At 36.8% G+C, this 20785-nt stretch overlaps 1 long non-coding RNA gene across 1 annotated transcript in view; it reads right to left on the bottom strand.

Annotated features, from left to right (window-relative positions):
* LOC122673762 overlaps positions 1–17206 on the bottom strand; it is a 389014-nt gene extending 371808 nt beyond the window's left edge. Inside the window, exon 1 of the long non-coding RNA XR_006334821.1 lies at positions 17098–17206. This is a non-coding gene — a long non-coding RNA (uncharacterized LOC122673762). The remainder of the gene's footprint in view (positions 1–17097) is intronic.
* Positions 17207–20785: the final 3579 nt, after the last annotated feature.

Genomic DNA, 20785 nt, shown 5'->3' with positions numbered 1-20785 from the left:
ATCTCAGATGTATTTTGAAAATAGAGCAAATAGAACATGCTTATGGTTTTGATGCAAATGTAAGAATATACAGGGTGTCAATGATTTGTTTTGGCAATTAAAATTTTTGGTATGCCTAGTTACTGAAAAATTGAAGACTAAAGGGAGAACAGATTTATGGACAACAAAGATCAAGAATTTGGCTTGAGATACCAATGAGATATCTAACTAGAAATGCTGAGGAGGATGCTGAGTGCTTAAGCCTGCATCAGCCTGTAAGAGTCTGTGATAGGGAGAGTCATGGCCCCTAAAAGATGTTCACATCCTACTCCACTGGAACCTGCCACTGTGGTAGTTTACACAGCAAGGGGCTTAAGGTGGCTAGTCAGTTGATCGTAAAATAAGGAGATGATACTGGATTATTACAGGTGGTCCAAAGTAACCACAAGGGTCTGTAAGTGAGGAAGTGGGAAGCAGAAGCGACCTTGTCAGAGTGATGTGTGTATCTGCTCAGTGACTCAGTCGTGTCTGACTCTTTGTGACCCAGTGGACTGTAGCCCACCAGGCTCCTCTGTCCACGGGATTCTCCAAGGCAAGAGTACTGGAGTGGGTTGCCATTTCCTTCTTCAGGGGATCTTCCCGACCCCGAGATTGAACCCTTGTCTCCTGTATTGGCAGGAGGATTCTTTACCACTGGCCACCTGGGAAGCCCTTGTCCTCCGGAACTCCAGGATAAGTTTGCATTGTTTTAAGTTACTAACTCTGTGTGGTACAGGTATCAGAATGGCGTTGGACTTCTCAGCATTAACAAGAGATGAGACAAATAACAATAGCAACAATAGCAATGCCTTCTTCTGGAGGCTACAGATAGGAGGAGAACCAAGTCTCCATGAGGCTATTTCAATGAAAATAACAAGGAACTTATAAATTTCCGAACTTTTGAGTAAGTTGAGAGGAGATACACAAGCATGGGAGAAAGTTGGAAATGACAAGTCAATGATACACAGAAAATTGAATAAAACTAAAAAACAACACAGAAATAGGTAGTTATATTTCCATGTTAAGCTTCAGTTGTAGCAATATTTAACTATCCATAATAATGCAAACACTAATTTTTTAATTAACCAAAATTATAGTATATTAGGAGGATAAGGAGATGGAAAGCATGTTAGCAGTGGAGGATTGTTATAAACCCTCTAAAATAGGAAGAAAAGTAAAATTTAAAAACCAATAAAGAGCAAATTAAATACATTATTTAGAAATATAAAGATAATTACAGAAAGAAACAACTTAAAAAAGTTGAAAGTTATCAACACTGGGAACAGTTCTGCTGTTTTTTATTATAGATTTTAGAACAATATAATTTTTAAGATCTTTACATTTATCACTTTGGTAAAAACAAAAAATACATTTAAAAAGTGTTAAAAGAAAGAAGCATAAATAAATATTGGCATTTATAGCCAGTAGAGGATAAATACTTCCTGAAGATCAATAGAGACTCAGGGAAAAAATGGTCTCCAAAGGTATAGGCTAGGCCAGCCTTAATCAAAATTATCTAGTAGGCAATTATCCAAAATAGCACAGTGTAACAACATGAAGGTTAATTTTTTAAAAGATATGTTATGACACTCACAAAATAACATGACTAAGATGACAGAAAATCCTTTCATAATACTGTGTTCTTCCTTGTAGACATAAAATTATCTTATAACGTAATTTAGGAGAATTATTCTCTTTTTTGCCCAAAAGAAATTATCTATTCCTTTATGAAGAACAATGATGTCATTTGATCATCTCAGTGTAGGGGAGATATTGATTCAAAGGAGAGAAAAGTCATCTCTCAGTAGGAGTTGTACCTATGAGAAAAGGAAATAAGCCAGCTCCAGATAGCTTAGAATAGGAAAGACAAGTAGAAAGGAAAGAATGAAGGGAAGAAATTGGGATGATACTTTGCAAATAGGTGCAGGAGCAGCAGAGGTAAGTTGATAAAAATTAACTCTCCAGTTCACAAACCAAGTTCTTAAGAAGCACTGGATTAAAAGCAATTTAAAGTTCCTCACAGTTCTAAAACTTAGTGATAATGAGAGGTAAGATCTACTCTGTGTATGAAGTTGATATGAATTATTTTGCTGCAATAGGGCAAGATCTATGTCTCACTTAGCTTTGTATGGTGCATGGACCAGCATGACAACTAGGTAGGATGTCCGAGTGATTTATTTTTCAAACCGGGATATTTTGAGAAAGAGAAAGAAGGTATTATTAATACTTACAGGCCTCCATCATACCTGGCTGAGAGCAAACTGAATGTATGGTCGCCCTACACAGAGTTGGTTTCTTACACTATGTAACGATACCTCAGCCACTGGATAGTCAGCATGAAATAAGCAGCTGTGTTGGTTTCGAAAGCGTACCTAATTGATGAACATCTGGTGGCAGGTAGCCAGCCCATTAAAAATCAATTATACTCAATGACTTGCATCTGAGCCATACTGCACCAATCTCCTCGCACTCATCAGATCCACATGTTCCTGAATAAACACACGCACCACTCAAGCTAGTGCCTTTGAACTTTGCGTGGTTGGAAGTGAATTTCATCAGTGGTTTTCCTCTGACCCATAGCAGAGAGAAGAATTTCTGTTGATCTACCCCTGACTGTTGACAGGTCAAGAGACCAGGCAGCAGTTTGAATAAAGCTCTAAATTCAAGGGTATCTAGAGCATTCACTGCTCTGTGAAACTTGTCAGGGTAACATAATATATATCATAAATAGCACAGGCTGAGTAACAAAATAGAGGATTGTGATCAGGGACTAGATTTAGGGTATGATAAGGAAATAAGAAGTTACAAATTATGGAGAAAGTGGAAAAGCTTCCTTTACAAATTTCAGCTGAGAAGTTGGATTTATGTTTCTAGATTCTCTGCAACAATTAGTGAACAATTTTCCTGCTCTTTTGAGAAGCATAGTCCAAAGAGCTGTTCTGTTAGGGAAAGTGGGTTGAAAGAAGAGGATGGACCTGGTGCCTAAACTACCACCCCGAGGAAAACCAAAATCTCCTGATTAGAGGCATCCTTGAATTGTAACTTGAATGGCAACAGGGATGTCTGGAATAAATCCTAGACTTTTGTCAGGTCATGAGAGTGATCGTGAAGAGGTCATTTAAATAGAAGATAAATACTATTCTTAAATTAACTTTCCATTAATAATCAAAGAACTACTTCTAAATACAAAAAGCTTTGGAAACATAAAAGTATGCTTGTTATGGGGTCAGGAGGCATGCATCATTCTTTACCTGCTCAACAACTAACAGACTAGTCACAAAGAAGGGTTTTAGGAAAAAACAGAAGTGAGATTTAGAAGGAATATGGATAAAAATGTGAACAATTCCATTGTGAAATATATTGATATAAACAATTAGATCTCTTCTATGAACATGGTTTAAGGAGATTTTCCTGTAGGTCAGTGTATAGTTTTAAACACAAAATACATAAAATAAGAGAGCTCATTATCTTGACTTTATACTTCAAACATGTTTTTCCTCCCATTTTAAACTGTGATAATGACTGTCTATTTGCAATGAGAGTTCTTAAATTTGGAAAGAAGTTTAGACATCATTTAGTTCAACCCTCTTATTTATAGTTAACATAATTGAGGCCTTGAAGGGTGACCCCAGGTCAGCCTTACCTCAGGTCATGCACCTTATAAATGGAGATTGGAGACTCAAAGCCAGATCTTCTGGCTCCAAGTCCACTGCTGTATTTTTTCAACTGTTTTTAAAATGTAAGGCTTATATTTCATATTGACATGTTTATGAAGAGCTAAGCCTGATTATGGCATAATATAACTTAAAGCCATATTGAATCTTTGGAACTGAAATATAAGCAAACTAACACTTGTTAAGCTAGTTAACTATTCTTCCTCCTAATGGGCTTAATAATCCATCATTTGACCTTTGTAATTTCTTCTCATGCTCACTTATACAAATATGACATATACAGCTTATGGCTATGTACATACTGCAATATTCATGCATATATATATATCTTAATTTTACATTATGTAAAATATGATTTTGAATTAGAGTATCTAGGAAAATGAGGTCAGAATTTGTCAGTTAGTAGTCAATACATATATGAGAATTGTATAAGCTACTGTTCTTAAAATTAATAATTTTCATTTATTCTAAGTAGCTAGATATTTTAGTATAACTTTTAGTGGTTGAAATTTCAGCTCTGTTTTTAAAGCTACCTGCTTACTCATCAAAAGACAGTTTCAGTTTCACTCCAGTCCTAGAAATAATCATTGAAGCACTTTATTGTATGGTGTGACTGTTTCTGACAACATCTGTTGCTCTGAAACAGTAAAGTACCCAGAGTGACAAAGAGGGTGTTTGCTACTATTTTACCCATGCTGAAAAGATGGGCCAGAGAGCTGTACAACCCATAACAATGTGAAAATCTTTATATGAAGTTGTTCACCAGAGACTTGTCAATAGGCTGAGCCATATTGGATCTGGCAGTCTTTCTACTGGGACAGTATTTGCCTTGAAGTACTATCTTTTCTCTTTTTCAATGTCAGCCTGAAGGCTCTTAGACAACATATGTTCATTTCATGTCTTAGAGATATTGCTTCTGGTATTGCAAATACATTACCACATTGAACGTTTCTGTAAAACAGATGGTACATATTAAGGTCTCTGTTTCTTGTACGATTTCTATAACAATGGCACTGCATTCTTCACGTTGACAAAAGTATCATCAACATCATGCAGTGCAGCCCTAGATTATGTCAGGATGGTAAATGAACACTTCAAACAGAAAGATCAATGATGAAGGTGAACCAGACCCTTTTGAGAACTCCAAACTGAAATCGGTCCTCTCTTAAAATTATTCTCTTAAGACTTTAGTTAGGGAATACCCAGTTCTTTTTAAAAGCCCTCTATCAGATGATTTTCAAGTAAAACAATAGAATATATACAGAATTGTCAACTTTCAGAAATGAAATTTTGAAGTAGACTCCATCAACCTCTGGGTCAGGACAATATCTGTCAGTACAGTGATATCTTAATAATTAAACTGCTGCTGTATGCTTTTTAGAAAAGTCATTTAACACTAACTAGAATCATTCTGAAAAGCCAGGCAATCATTAGGGCTGAAAATCATGTTTGGGTTTATCTAAATAAGTTTGTGGTATTAGTTGTGGTTCTCATAATATTTATTTAGAACATTCTATGATGTTCACTAAGGGGAAGAACTGTTGAAAGCAGTTATGGATTCAGCAAATCCCTATCATACACATGTTTTTATCTACAAAAAATGACTCCTAATCTGCTTCTGGATACAAAGACCTTAAAATAAAGTATATTCACTTTTATAAAGTTCTCTTCTTAAAATTTTGTGTACTACCTTTTATAGGTGTCTTGTTTTAATTGAAAGACTTAACCACACACAACAAAAGAACAATGATATATAAAATCCTTATTCTATGACAGGCACTTTACTAAATACTAGGATATAACAGAGTTGGGGGGAGGGAATTCCTATCCTTATGGAGCTTACATTCTAGGAGACAAGGAAGATAAACTTTAAAATTTATTATGTTATTAGAACTAAACATTGCAAGCTACAAAGAAGAGGAACAACTGCTTTTCTTTAACAGGTAAGATAAAAATAACTTGATCTGCTTTTAAATATAAACATTTGAAGAATAATTCACAAGGAATAGAAAGAGTAATATAAGATCATGTGTGGGTCCCCTGAACTTACACTGTTCTGGACCAACGCTATGTAATGAAAGAGATTTTTAATTTATTTCAGCCAATCATGATTTTTTTTTTTTACATAAGTAAAGCATTCTCAAAAAAGAGATTTCACTGGAAGAGTTGAGGCTTCAATGCCCTTTAAAATCATATACAATTTTAAGGTTCTGTGAATATGACTGTCATCAGCAAACAATCTTTTAGTATCTTACATGTGCAAAATATTCTGGTAGACCAAGGCAAACGAATGAGTTAAGATTTTATTTAAAAGGCTGAAATTTAATAAAGCAGGGCACATGTGAAAGGCTGAGTGATAGAACAAGATAGAGATTGCTAGGATAACTTAAATGATGTAAAAATCTAAAGGGCTGTGAAATCAGGAAAGGCAATAATTATTATCAAAGATGTATTCAAGAAGACTTCATAGAATTAAGTGAGAATTAAGATTAACCTTAAAGAGTTATATATCACATGGCTAATAGCTTACTGTCTTTCAGTTTTATGGTGATGTCTTGTTTGGAGGCATGTTACATGAGATAGCATTACAGTAGTACATAAGGCATTCACAAAGTCTACATTTGCTTATTAAAGTACCTACATGAAGAGCAAGGAAAGATTTAAATAGAGAACGCAGGTTTTCTCCGGCAAAGACAACTTACTTCCCCTTCACCATGAAATGAACCACTATAATTAACTTCCCACAGGTCCTGATGTAGACAACACCATGACTGGTGTTCAGGCCTGGTCCCTGTTGGTAAGTTGCACACTTCATGTGGGCTTCCCTGGTGGCTCAGAGGTTAAAGCGTCTGCCTGGAATGCGGGAGACCCAGGCTGGATCCCTGAGTTGGGACGATCCCCTGGAAAAGGAAATGGCAACCCACTCCAGTACTCTTGCCTGGAGAATCCCATGGAGGGAGGAATGCACTCCCCAGTGAAGCCATCTGTTGGGAGCCGCCGGGATGCACCCAGTCCATGACAAGGTCATGGGGCAAGAGAGGAACCTGCAAGGCAGCTCTTCCTCACATGGCGCTGCCCCAGGAGCCCAATATGTCCCCTCCGGAGCCTCCGGGACGAGAAAGGACCCTGCAAGGCAGCTCTTCCCCTCGAGGTTGTCCCAGGGGCCTGGTATGTCCCTTTCTTCCTTCTGTCTTACTGTTATTGGGCTTTCTATTAATTTTTGGAAATTATAATATATAGTAATAAGGCCTCGCTGGAAAAGTCCAAGCCTTGTTGGAAATGCTCAAGATTGCTCTGGCTCAGGACACGACCATAAACATCAAGTCATAAAAGAAAAGGCCACAGGTATAGTTTGGCTGCTTGCTTAAAAGATTATAATGTTCTAAAATAGAAAAGAGTAGAGGTATTTAGATTTAGAAGTAGATATACTGCTTTAGTTTACTTGCTCCTTGGTTGAAAGGGTTTTCACTATTGCTATTTCCTTGCTGCTATTTGTTCATTGTTTCCCTCTCTTTAAACAACATGGGATATTATGGGTATTTTTGTAAAATTAGAAAAAGGGGTATATAGGATTTTAATAGAAGATTTATATTAACCAGCTTTACTGCCATTATCTTACTATTAACAGAGGTGTTTTGCTGCTTTAGAGGTGTTTTTGCTGTTTAATAGTTAATCATTGTAAATTGAGATTTTGTGGTTTCAGGTAAAGAAAAATATCAGGTTTTTCTCATGGTACTATTTTCAGAAATGTCAAACATGTTACTGTGACCCTTCCCATGTATTGTTTTATTGTCCAAAGAATTTACACTATACCTGAGATTTGTGGAACGTTGTTTTCATTAGAGTGAGAATGTTAGGTCATTGAGGCAAGGAGATTATGTACGGGACATTTAAGTATAAACCCTGTAATCGGAAACGTTCTAGATGAATGCTTAGGGGAAAAACATGGGGAAAAAAATATTGACGGAAGCACAAACCAATATCTGATGTAATATGTGGTGACTTAAGGGGGAGGTAACATTCATTCTATAAAAACTGAGCTATCCTAAAAATAAGCTACCTCTTCTACGCAGCCGTCTGTGTGTGTGTCTGTCTGTCTTCTTCCTCGCCAACTCCACTCATCCCTTGGGTATTCCTGGTCCTGCCGGGGCTGGACCTCGGTGGCCATCCTTGCTGCAGGGACACCCACATTGCTGGGCCCATGTGTAACTTTTATTCTACCTGAGCTTTGAGTCAACGCACTTCAAAACCGGAAGTGACTGATATCCAAAGAAATTCACTGGGATTCCTCTGGTAAGAATTCAAGCTTTGAGGTCATTTTGAGTGCTTCATTCATTAATCTCTACTCTAAACCATCTTGACACCAGTACTTTAGTTTTCTTGCTTTCTATATATTATCAGATTAGATTATTCAGTTCAGTTCAGTTGCCCACTCATGTCCGACTCTTTGCAACCCCATGAATCACAGCATGCCAGGCCTCCCTGTCCATCACCATCTCCCGGAGTTTACTCAAACTCATGTCCATCAAGTCGGTGATGCCATCCAGCCATCTCATCCTCTGTCATCCCCTTCTCCTCCTGCCCCCTATCCCTCACAGCATCAGAGTCTTTTCCAATGAGTCAACTCTTCGCATCAGGTGGCCAAAGTATTGGAGTTTCAGTTTCAACATCAGTCTTTCCAATGAACATCCAGGACTGATCTCCTTTAGGATGGACTGGTTGGATCTCCTTGCAGTCCAAGGAACTCTCAAGAGTCTTCTCCAACACCACAGTTCAAAAGCATCAATTTTTCAGCACTCAGCTTTCTTCACAGTCCAACTCTCACATCCATACATGACTACTGGAAAAACCATAACCTTGCCTAGATGGACCTTTGTTGGCAAAGTAATCTCTCTACTTTTTAATATGCTATCTAGGTTGGCCATAACTTTCCTTCCAAGGAGTAAGCATCTTTGAATTTCATGGCTGCAATCACCATCTGCGGTGATTTTGGAGCCCAAAAAAATAAAGTCTGATACTGTTTCCACTGTCTGACCATCTATTTCCCATGAAGTGATGGAACCAGATGCCATGATCTTAGTTTTCTGAATGCTGAGTTTTAAGCCAACTTTTTCACTCTCTCACTTTCACTTTCATCAAGAGGCTTTTTAGTTCTTCTTCACTTTCTGCCATAAGGGTGGTGTCATCTGCATATCTGAGGTTATTGATATTTCTCCTGGCAATCTTGATTCCAGCTTGTGCTTCTGCCAGCCCAGTGTTTCTCATGATGTACTCTGCATAGAAGTTAAATAAGCAGGGTGACAATATACAGCCTTGACGTACTCCTTTTCCTATTTGGAATCAGTCTGTTGTTCCATGTCCAGTTCTAACTGTTGCTTCCTGACCTGCATACAGGTTTCTCAAGAGGCAGGTCAGGTGGTCTGGTAGTCCCATCTCTTTCAGAATTTTCTACAGTTTATTGTGATCCACAGAGTCAAAGGCTTTGGCATAGTCAATAAGGAGAAATAGATGTTTTTCTGGAACTCTCTTGGTTTTTCGATGATCCAGCGGATGTTGCCAATTGGATCTCTGGTTCCTCTGCCTTTTCTAAAACCAACTTGAACATCTGGAAGTTCAGGGTTCATGTATTGCTGAAGCCTGGCTTGGAGAATTTTGAGCATTACTTTACTAGCATGTGAGATGAGTGCAATTATGCGGTAGTTCGAGCATTCTTTGGCATGAGATGCTGCCAAATAATTTTTATCGCTCTTGACCTCATCATGCTATGAGATCAAGTATAATAGGAATTATAAATTTTTGCCTGCTGAGATGACTCAGATGTTGCATTTCAATAACAACCCACCTCTACCTGGTATGACATATCATGAAGTTCCAACTACAGTCTAAGCTTGAGATTTTTTTAATCTTCAGCTTGCCTGTGAGTAGAAATCATAAAGCAGAAATCATAAAGCCATATATGTAGTTTCAAAGGATGAGTAATACCTTAGGAATAGGCACATTATAGCAACATCTTTTTATGTTTCATTCACCAGAATTACATCACATACTTATTCCAAAAGTATTCTTGGGAAGGGAAAGAGAATTTTCAAATTTTTAATTTTCCAGGCCATGTCAAGTTCAAATTTTAGTCACAACATTATAATGGAAGTTGGTTCAAACTAAAAATAAGTATTTCAGAGGAACTTGGAGATTTATTTCTCAGGTTCCTTGTGAAGATTCAAATTGTTTGGATCCCACTTTTCTGTTATAAAGGTTTGTTATACAATAAAAGTGACAAAGGTAAAAATCCAGTGACTATTATTACTCAGTAGGCCAAGGAAAATTTTTCAACTTGTGTTTTTTTAAATAATTTTAGCCTCACTATTCCAATCAATAAAATAGTTTCTACATGGAGCCAAATTATGCACTCTGCTTTTATTCTATGACTTGATAAAATATTTTTGAAATTATAGTCTGTTACTAACAAAAGACTAAGTATTTTAATTTGGGGTTAAAAGAGAGAGGACAGCTACCAATTTCAATACTAGATGGATTGTTATGATCTTTTAATAAATATCTGGCCCAATTGCTAGTATTTGATTAACATAGGTATATTAGAACACGGATGCAAAGAATATATGACTAAAGTGAGAGAGATGAGTCTAGAAACATGGCTCCACTACATATTGAGTGAGTGAATGACTGAAATACTCTCAGTCATGTCCGACTCTTTGCAACCCCATGGACTATACAGTCCATGGAATTCTCTAGTCCAGAATACTAGAGTGGGTAGCCTTTACCCTTCTCCAGGGGATCGTCTCAACCCAGGGATTGAACCCAAGTCTCCTGCATTACAGGCAGATTCTTTACCAGCTGGGCCACAAGGGAAGCCCAAGAACCCTGGAGTGGGTAGCCTATCCCTTCTCCAGGGGATCTTCTCTACCCAGGAATCAAACCAGGGTCTCCTATATTGTAGGTGGATTCTTTACCAACTGAGTTATCAGGGAAGCCCCACTACATATTAAGAGTCTGACTTTGGACAAGTCTTTGAACCAGTCAGCTCTTTTTCCTCATCTATAAAAATGGGAATAACAATACCTATTCTCAGACAGATTGAGAGTATTGAATAAGATACTGAATGTATAAGACTTAGAATGCACAGCACATATTGATAAAAATGCAATGTAATCACAATTAACATTATGATTGGTAACTAACTTAATATAACTGTTTAAGATGATCCCCAAATAAGGCCAATTAGACCTGCTTTTCCAATGTGTGATACAAATAGAATATAAATACTTATATTCAACTTTATATAACTTATACAATTTCAGGAATTTCCTTTAACATTTCTTGTGGTACAGATCAGTTGGCAATGAATTATCTCAGTTTTCTTTTCTTTGAAAATATCTTTCTTTCACCTTTATTCTGAAAGGATAATTTTGTTGGTTATAGAAGTGTGGGGTGACAGGTTTTACTGTATTTTAATGATGCTTCCCACTGTTTTTTGGGTTCCACAGTTTCTGCTAAATCAGGCAACATACAAATAGTGTTTTCTTTGTAAGTAAAAGTCAGTATAGTCTTTTCTGCTCCTTTCTTTTCTGTTTTCACAAGTTTGACTATGATGTGCCTTTAAGAGGCTGTTCTTGTAATTTTTCCTGAATGGATTTGCTGCTGCTGCTGCTAAGTCACTTCAGTCATGTCCAACTCAGCGACCCCATGGATTGCAGCCCACCAGGCTCCTCCATCCATGGGATTTTCCAGGCAAGAGTACTGGAGTGAGGTGCCATTGCCTTCTCCGTAATGGATTTGCAGAGACTCTTAATTATCTGCATTTATGTTTTTACCAAATTTGCCAAGTTCCCAACCCTTATTTTTTATTATTATTTTTTTCCAATTCACTATCTTCTCTTCTGAATCCCAGTCTCATGAGTCCATGAGTTCCTTTCTTTCAACTTCTTACCTCTTTTTAGATACTATATTGAAGTATATAAGTTCAATAACTCCTGCCTCTGTTGTGGTATGTACAGTCTTCTGTTAAAGCCTTTTATTGAGTTTTTATATTCAGATACAGAATTTTTATTTCTCTGCTGAGATTTCTCATTTTCTCATTTACTAGGAATATATTTTACTTTATGCTCTTTAGCATAATTATACTAATTGTTTTAAATCCTAGGTCAAATTTCAATATGCAGATATTTAAGAATTGGTTTTCTTATTGTTTTTTTCTTGAGAGGAATTTACATTTTCCTTATCTATCCACTAACTTTGGATACTATACTGGACCTACTGCCATATGCTTTGCAGTCTTTGGATTCTGTTATAGTCTTCCTAAGGGTGGTGATATATTTTTTTCAAAAGGGCCATTAACTTGCTGGAACTCAATCAATAAAATCTGTCTCCTGAGCAAAAGATCAAATGAAAGTTTAGTTCTTTTATATTGAGTTAGAGTATATCTTGTGCATTCATGATTTATGGCTCAGCTAGATACCTGAACAAGGTTGAAATACCAACTATGGGACTTCTGCTCTTTCTCTCTTCCTTCTTGGATTTCTCCCTCAGTATCCAGAGGGTGGTTGTCGAAAAACCTGTCCTCTGTCTTTTCAGATAATAAGAACTGTAAAATTTCTAATAGCCTTTCCTTTGGCTAAAAGTTAAAGAAAATGGGTAAGAATCTGTTATTTCTGTCATTGGAGTGTCCAGTTCCACTTATACTCTGTCTGCTTTTGATAATCCCTCAGGGCCTTTCAATCACTGTCTTTTGCATTTTGACCATTATTTATAGTTGCTTTCTATGGGAAGATTAAGTCAAGTAACTGCTTAATTGAATGACACTTGAAATGGAATTCCTGCAGCATGATTTTTGAAGCTACCTAAATCCTTCCATAAAAGCAGAACAACTAGAATGGCAAAATAAAGTAACAACAACAGACAATATTTACAAAACACTTGGTGATAAATTATCTACATGAATGTAAAATAAGAGCAGCTGGGGACAAAACATCAGAAGCGGTAAGTACCATATGGCATTAATAGCTCTGTGGGAGGAAGAAAAGAAAAGTCAACAGTGAACCCCAAAGTATCCAACAGGCATTTATCAGAAAGGGGGGCAGGTCAATCTGAAAAAGCAGCTGTAACTGAGAGAAGTCTAAACACTTAATGTAGTGAGAATACAGGATACATAGCAAGGTGAGAAGGCTGAAGCAGTCTTGGGGATAAGAATACTTAAAGTTAGAAACTAGAGACAAAAACCTAAACTCTGTTCCCGCACAGAGACACATACAAAAGATAAACTACTGAGACTAGAATGTAAATTAAGCAAGCTGGCAAGAATGACAGCAGAATAGAGAAAAGGTCCAGATAAAAGCTGTAAGGACAGAAAGGGAAGTAAACCTCACAAAGTGTTTTGATCTTTTGCAAAAACAACCAAATCAGGATTTCTAAGGTCATGGAAATAGGATAACTATCCTGACCGCTTGTTCCCAAAAGTTTAAGCAAACTAAACTTATGTAAAAATGTACAATGTAAAAGGAATCCTATACAACATTGTAAGAAATAAGAAAATAATGTTCTCACGGATAATAAAAGCATGCCAAAAAAAGTTCACAAAAAACATAAAAATTGTAACCAAGTGTTTCAAAATAAGCCAAATGAAAATAAATAGAAAATGTGAAAAAAAAAATGAGAACTAGAAACAGAGTGCAAGAGAAAAACAATCTGTAAAAAAATGAAATTAAAAATCATGTCACAAAGGAACAAAGTTATACGAAGAAACAGAAGAGTGAATAAACAACGGCCATCTTAAGAGAAATAGAATGTGACAGGAACAAATTTTAAAACCAAAGAAATCACATAAGGTACTTTGGCTATGGTGCTAAGCAGAGGTGAGTGAATCCACTTTGTGAGGAAAAATGCTATATTTAGCTGAACAAACTTTTCAGAAATAACTATTTGACAGAATTTAAATAGACTAAAGATATAAAACACATCAAAAAGTATTTTTAAAGAATTGCTTGGACTTTGGTTAAAATAGCAGTAATTTCTGGACCTTCTGTCTTCAAATAATACCACTCCCCCATCTCACCCCATGCCCCGCCCCACACACATACACACATTCCCTCAAGTTTCATTGTTGAGATCTGTAGCTTTGCCAGAGGATATAGATTACAGCAAAATCAGCTGCTTTACTGTCAGAAAGATAGTCATTTTCCACCATGTGATTAAAATTTCTAGTTTTGTCAGCCGAACCTGGCAATTCTAGAACACAACAAATTCCCACAGAAAATAAATGGGAAAACTAGCAGTTGGGGTGAGTGGCAAACCAGCCAGAAATGTAAGAGATATCCCAGGAGAATATGGAAGACCCAGTGAAGCCCTACACATATCCCTGACTGACTAGGAAACTCTGAACATATATAAGAGGACTCAAAGGAAAACAGTGGAAATTAAAAGGCCAAGAGATCTGAAGACTAGATGAGCACTGAACGTACTCTTCAACTCATACACATATCTATCACAGCCTATGAACTTGAAAATTTTTATGCAACCTCTGCTTACATCATTGACTGCCTCATAAGCCATGTAGTCACAGGACAAAGTGAAAGAAGTCACACTTTAAAAATCAAAATAAAAGAATTGAGCATGTATCAGCAATCACAAACAACAGGAGAAAGATGTCTAGAAATAAGTGTAGTTACATTTCGAAAATAAATCACAACCACTTCCCCTGCAAAAAGCCAAACAACAAAAAGAAGTTCAGAAAAAAATCAATTTGAAGTTAGTAGCATATATCATCCAAACTGTTTAGATTTCACCAAAAATCAGGAGAAATTAAAAAACAAGCAATGTGTTATCCATACACTCTTTACTAGAAACTCTAATGATTTTAAACTCTGTACTTAGCAAACAAAGACTTCAGGGAAGCCAAGTGTGTGTGGAACATTCTATAGGTGAATGATTCTTTTATTTTTGTGTTACTTATAAATAAGTTGTGTGATTTCAAATATTTGGAGATTTCCCAGATGTTTGTTATTGATTTCTAATTTAATTCTCATTTATTTAGAGATTCTTTTTTAATAATATTTCATCCCTTGTAAATTAATATTTATCATGGCTTATTTCATGCTCTGGCATAAGGTGATGAAAGTTTCCATAAATTTTTATTGTGATTATTCTATAATTATATAAATTTACTAAAAATGATGAAGCTGCACACAAAGTGGGTGAACTTTACAGTATATAAATCACACTCCACCCCAATTGAGTTGTTTAAAAAGCTACAAAAGGAATAGCAAATTTCAAGAGAAAGTCATTGATATACAATGTAAGCAAAAAAGATGCAATATATGTATAACAGGTATCCTCAAAGAAGAAAATTGAAGCAATGGAAGAGAACTACTGAAATTTGCAACTCAAGGACTGCTCCTGAAACATACATATATATATATATACACATGTGTATATATATATGTCACATATTGAAATGCCTACTAAGGAGAATTCACTCAGAAAAACTGACAACAAAACACATTTTGCAGATCCAAATATGTATCATTGTTTGAAACAAGGCCAAGAAAATAAACAATCTATTAACTGATCTAATTAAGGCCAAATGAGAGGAAACACAAATATTAAAAATGAATGGAAAATAATTGAAGAATGTTTTAAGATAAAGAATATATTTTCATATCCCTTCAGTTATACTTTAAAACCAAAATGAAACAAATTTTTTTAAAAAGACATACACTGCTTACCTAGGTGACTCAGTGGAGACAGGAAGTCTGAATAGGCCAATCATCATCGAGGAAACAGAGAAAATAATTTAAGACCTTGTTTCTCCTCCTCCAATACACACAATAAATCATCAGGATCAGTATTTCCACCAGGTGCACTATCATACATTTATGTACCATATAATCTACATATTACTTAAGCTATTCCAAAGTATAGAAAAGGAAGGAAACTTCCAAATTTTTTTTTTTCCCTGTTAAATATACTATATAATTTAGGTAGACTACATTTCAGCTGGGGCTTCCCAGGTGGCTCAGTGGTAAAGAACCCACTTGCCAGTGCAAGAGGCACAAGAGAGGTAGGTTTGATTCCTGGATCGGGAAGATCCCCTGGAGGAAGAAATGGCAAGCCACTTTCTTGTCTGGAAAACCCCATGGACAGAGGAGCTGGTCCATGTGGTCACAAATTGTCGGACACAACTGAGCACACAGTATCAATTAAAAAAAAATTCCGTCTTTTACAACTTCAAGGAGGTGTAATTTTCATACCGTAAAACCCCCCTTCCCTGGTTGGTGAACTAAGATACCCCATGCCACAGAGCAAATAAGCTCCACATGTCACCACAAGTACGGAGCCCGCAGGCTCCAAAGCTCGTGCGCCACATCTGTAGAGTTCCTGCCCCACCGCAGCAAAGATCTTGCATGACATAACAAAGATCCCACGTACCGCAACTTAGACCTGATTCAGCCAAAGAAGTTAAAAAAAAAAAAAACAAAGCCTTCATTTTAAATGTAAAAGTTAACAATTTTTAGTGAATTGCCAAGTTGTGCTTTCATCACCACAATCCGCTTTTAACATTTCCATCACTCCAATGAGATCCCCTCACCCATTTGCAGCTAATCTTCATTCTCACCTCTAGCCCTAGGCAACCACTAATTTACTTTCCGACTCTAGAGAGTTGACTTTATTAGACATTTCATATAAATTAATTCATACAATAAGTTGCCTTTCTTGTCTGGCTTCTTTTATTTAGCATACAGTTTTTCAGGTTCACTCATGTTGCAGCATATATCAGTACTTCTTTCCTTTCTTTCAAATTAATTTTGAAAAGGAAGTTATAATACTGATTTCAGTATATGACACAAAAATTAACCAAAAATTAAAACACAGGTCTACTTCACTTCAAATATCAAATTAAAATTCTCTACTAAAATATCTGCAAACAGAATCCACCATCCTACTAATAGAGTTAAGACAAACACCCTATAATTATCTTCATGGACACAGGAAAACATTTGAAAAATTTAACACCAACAAAACTGGAATTGATGGATACTTTCCTAACATGATAAAACATACACGGTTTAACTCAGAAGTCAGCCCCTAAACGTGGAAATAATAGAGGTGTTTGAAGTAAAGCCAGGAACAGGTAAAGATTACCATTATATTCACTAGCATTGTTTTCAAAGATACCAGCCAAAGCACTCAGAATCTCACAGATTGAAACTGGTATGACGTGATCATTTTTTTCAGATGATGACCAAATATATGCAAAACCTGAAAAGAATCAATAGCAAAAACACTGAAAACAGTCAGAAAATTCAATACATTTCAAGTGCATTGTATCCTATTGCTCCTGTAACAAATTACCAAAATATAATAGCTTTAAGACAACAAAAATATGTTAACTTACAGTTCTGGGTCTCACTAGGAGTTGGCAAGATGACATACTTTCTGAAGGTTCTAGGGAAAAATCCGCATCGTGGCCTTTCCCAGCTTCTAGAAGCCATTCTTACTCCTTTTCCTGTGGCCCCTTCCATCTGCAAAGCCAGAAACAGCAACTCAAATCTTTCCCAGATCACACTGCACTAACAATTTTCTCTCCTGCCTCCCACGCCCACTCTTACCTGATGGTAATTACATTGGCCACACCTGTTTAACTAGGATAATCTCGCTAAATTAAGGTCAGTTGGTTAGCAACACCTACTTCTATCTGCAACCTTAATTTCTTTTTTCATTTAATCTAACATACAGAGTCCAAGGATTGTAATGCAGGCACTTTTTTGTGCATGTGTGAGAGGTGCACAACTTGCTTACCCCTTTTATAACCTTTAGGAGGTTATAAAATGAACATGCAGAAGTCAAATGTGTATAAAAGCTGAAAAATTAAGAAGAAAGGGAGGAGGAGGATGAGGATAAAGATAAGAACAAGGATGTGGGGAGAGGGGTTATGGAAGAAAAGGCTCCATTTATTATGTGTGTGTATTTAGTCATGTCTGACTCTTTGCAACACGAGGGATTGTAGCCTGCCAGACTTCTCTGTCCATGGGATGTTCCAGGCAAAAATACTGGAGTGGGTTGCCATTTCCTCCTCCAGGGGATCTTCCTGACCCAGGGATCAAACCCACATCTCTTGTGCCTCTTGCATGGGCAGGTGGAGTTTTTACCACTGAGTCACCTGGGAAGCCCATTTATCACAGCAAAGAGAAAAATTTCAGAGACATAGATTTAACAAGAAATATACAAAACATTTATCAGCAAAAGAAAGTGAAAGTCACTCAGTCATGTCAGACTCTTTGTGACCCCATGGACTATACAGTCCATGGAATTCTCCAGGCCAGAATATTGGAGTGGGTAGCATTTTCCCTTCTCCAGAGGATCGTCCCAACACAGGGATTGAACCCAAGTCTCCCGCATTGCAGGTAGATTCTTTACCAGCTGAGCCACATGGGAAGCCCAAGAATACTGGAGTGGGTAGCCTATCCCTCTCCAGCGGATCTTCCTGATCTAGATACTGAACCAGAGTCTCCTGCATTGCAGATGGGTTCTTAACCAACTGAGCAATGAGGGAAGCCCATCAGCAGAAGAAAATACTCATAAAAACCTCAAAAGTAGACTTAGAATAAATGGGAAAATATATCATGGATTCAAATAGTAATATTCAATGTAAAGGTAGCAGCTCTTCTTAAGTTAATTTATATCTTTAGAGAGAGAACTCAAACCTGAGATGGAAGCCACAGTCTTTTATTATCTAATCTTCAAACTGACATATCATCACTTTTGCCATATGCTATTATATAGTAGTAAGCCACTAAATCCATCCTTCACTAGAGAGCTGGAGAATTAAGCTTCAACTTTTACGAGAGCTGAGGAGAGTATCAAAGAATTTGATTTAATTTTAAAGCTACCACACAAATGTAATAAATAGAAAATCCAGATTTAAAAACTGCACGTGTGAATTTAATATATAATACATATATACTATATAAATATATATAATATAAAGCAAGTTTATTTTTCAAATTGGCATAAAGGACATGAAATTTTAATAATTAGTATTAGGGTAATTAGCTGTGAAAAGAAGAGAGGAGAAAGGCAAAGGAGAAAAGGAAAGATATTCCCATTTGAATGCAGAGTTCCAAAGGATAGCAAGGAGAGATAAGAAAGACTTCCTCAGTGATCAATGCAGAGAAATAGAGGAAAACAATAGAATGGGAAAGACTAGAGATCTCTTCAAGAAAATTAGAGATATCAAGGGAACATTTCATGCAAAGATGGGCTCAATAAAGGACACAAATGGTATGGACCTAACAGAAGCAGAAGATATTAAGAGGTGGCAAGAATACATAGATGAACTGTACCAAAAAGATCTTCATGACCCAGATAATCATGATGGTGTGATCACTCACCTAGAACCAGACATCCTGGAATGTGAAGTCAAGTGGGCCTTAGGAAGTATCACTACTAACGAAACTAGTGGAGGTGAGGGAATTCCAGTTGAGCTATTTCAAATCCTAAAAGATGATGCTGTGAAAGCACTGTACTGTCAATATTGTTACCTTGCTTATTTAACTTATAGGCAGAGTACATTATGAGAAACGCCGGGCTGGCGGAAGCACAAGCTGGAATCAGGATTGCCGGGAGAAATATCAATAACCTCAGATATGCAGATGACACCACCCTTATGGCAGAAAGTGAAGAACTAAAGAGCCCCTTGATGAAAGTGAAAGAGGAGAGTGAAAAAGTTGACTTAGAGGTCAACATTCAGAAAACTAAGATCATGGCATCTGATCCTATCACTTCATGGGAAATAGATGGGGAAACAGTGGAAACAGTATCAGACTTTATTTTCTGGGGCTCCAAAGTCACTGCAGATGGTGATTGTAGTCATGAAATTAGAAGACACTTACTTTTTGAAGAAAGGTATGACCAACCTAGATAGCATATTAAAAAGCAGAGACATTACTTTGCCAACAAAGGTCTGTCTAGTCAAGGCTATGGTTTTTCCAGTAGTCATGTATGGATGTGAGAGTTGGACTATAAAGAAAGCTGAGTGCTGAAGAATTGATGCTTTTGAACTGTTTTGTTGGAGAAGACTCTTGAGAGTCCCTTGGACTGCAAGGAGATCCAACCAGTCCATCCTAAAGGAGATCAGTCCTGGGTGTTCATTGGAAGGACTGATGTGGAAGCTGAAACTCCAATACTTTGGCCACCCAATGTGAAGAGCTGACTCATTTGAAAAGACCCTGATGCTGGGAGGGATTGAGGGCATGAGGAGAAGGGGATGACAGAGGATGAGATGGTTGGATGGCATCATGGACCCAGTGGACATGGGTTTGGGTGGACTCCGGGAGTTGGTGATGGACAGGGAGGCCTGTTGTGCTGTGGTTCGTGGGGTCACAAAGAGTCGGACACAACTGAGAGACTGAACTGAACTGAACTAGGGTAATTGACTAGCCATGTAGAAAAACACTGTAATGAGTACATTTCTCCCATCACAAGGATGATTTCTAAATGTATCAGAAATTTAAATATAAAAGTAAATACTCAAAAGAAAACAGGCTCACTAAAAGTACACATAGGTAAATTATTTTCTCATGTGGGAACGGGAATCATCTTACTAAATATAACCAAAAATACAGAAATAAAGATTTTATATATATAGACCCATACTTAATATAGTTTACATATTATATATATACAAGCATACATACATGTACATATTATAAACTTTCACATGGCAAAAGGTATCACAAGCAAAATAAAGAAAAATGAAAAATGGAAAACTAGGGAAAATTTTTGCAATATATATCCTGGTCAAAGGGTTAATATTTCTAAAACACATTTAGCTTTTACAGAGAGAGAACTCTCTATAAAAATGAGTTAGTGAATGAATAGGTTATAAAAAAAGCAATACAAATACCACTTAATTGTATTAAGAGAAACTTAAAGTTAAGTCGCTCAGTCATGTCCAACTCTTTGCGACCCCATGAACTGTAGCCCACCAGGCTCCTCCATCCATGGGATTCTCCATCCATGGGATTTTCCAGGCAAGAATACTGGAGTGGGTTGCCATTTCCTTCTCCAGGGAATCTTCCTGA

Source organism: Cervus elaphus, chromosome 18 (assembly GCF_910594005.1).
Source record: "Cervus elaphus chromosome 18, mCerEla1.1, whole genome shotgun sequence".
NCBI lineage: Eukaryota > Metazoa > Chordata > Mammalia > Artiodactyla > Cervidae > Cervus > Cervus elaphus.
The sequence above is the reverse complement of the archived record's forward strand: the minus strand, read 5'-3'. Positions and strand labels throughout refer to the sequence as shown.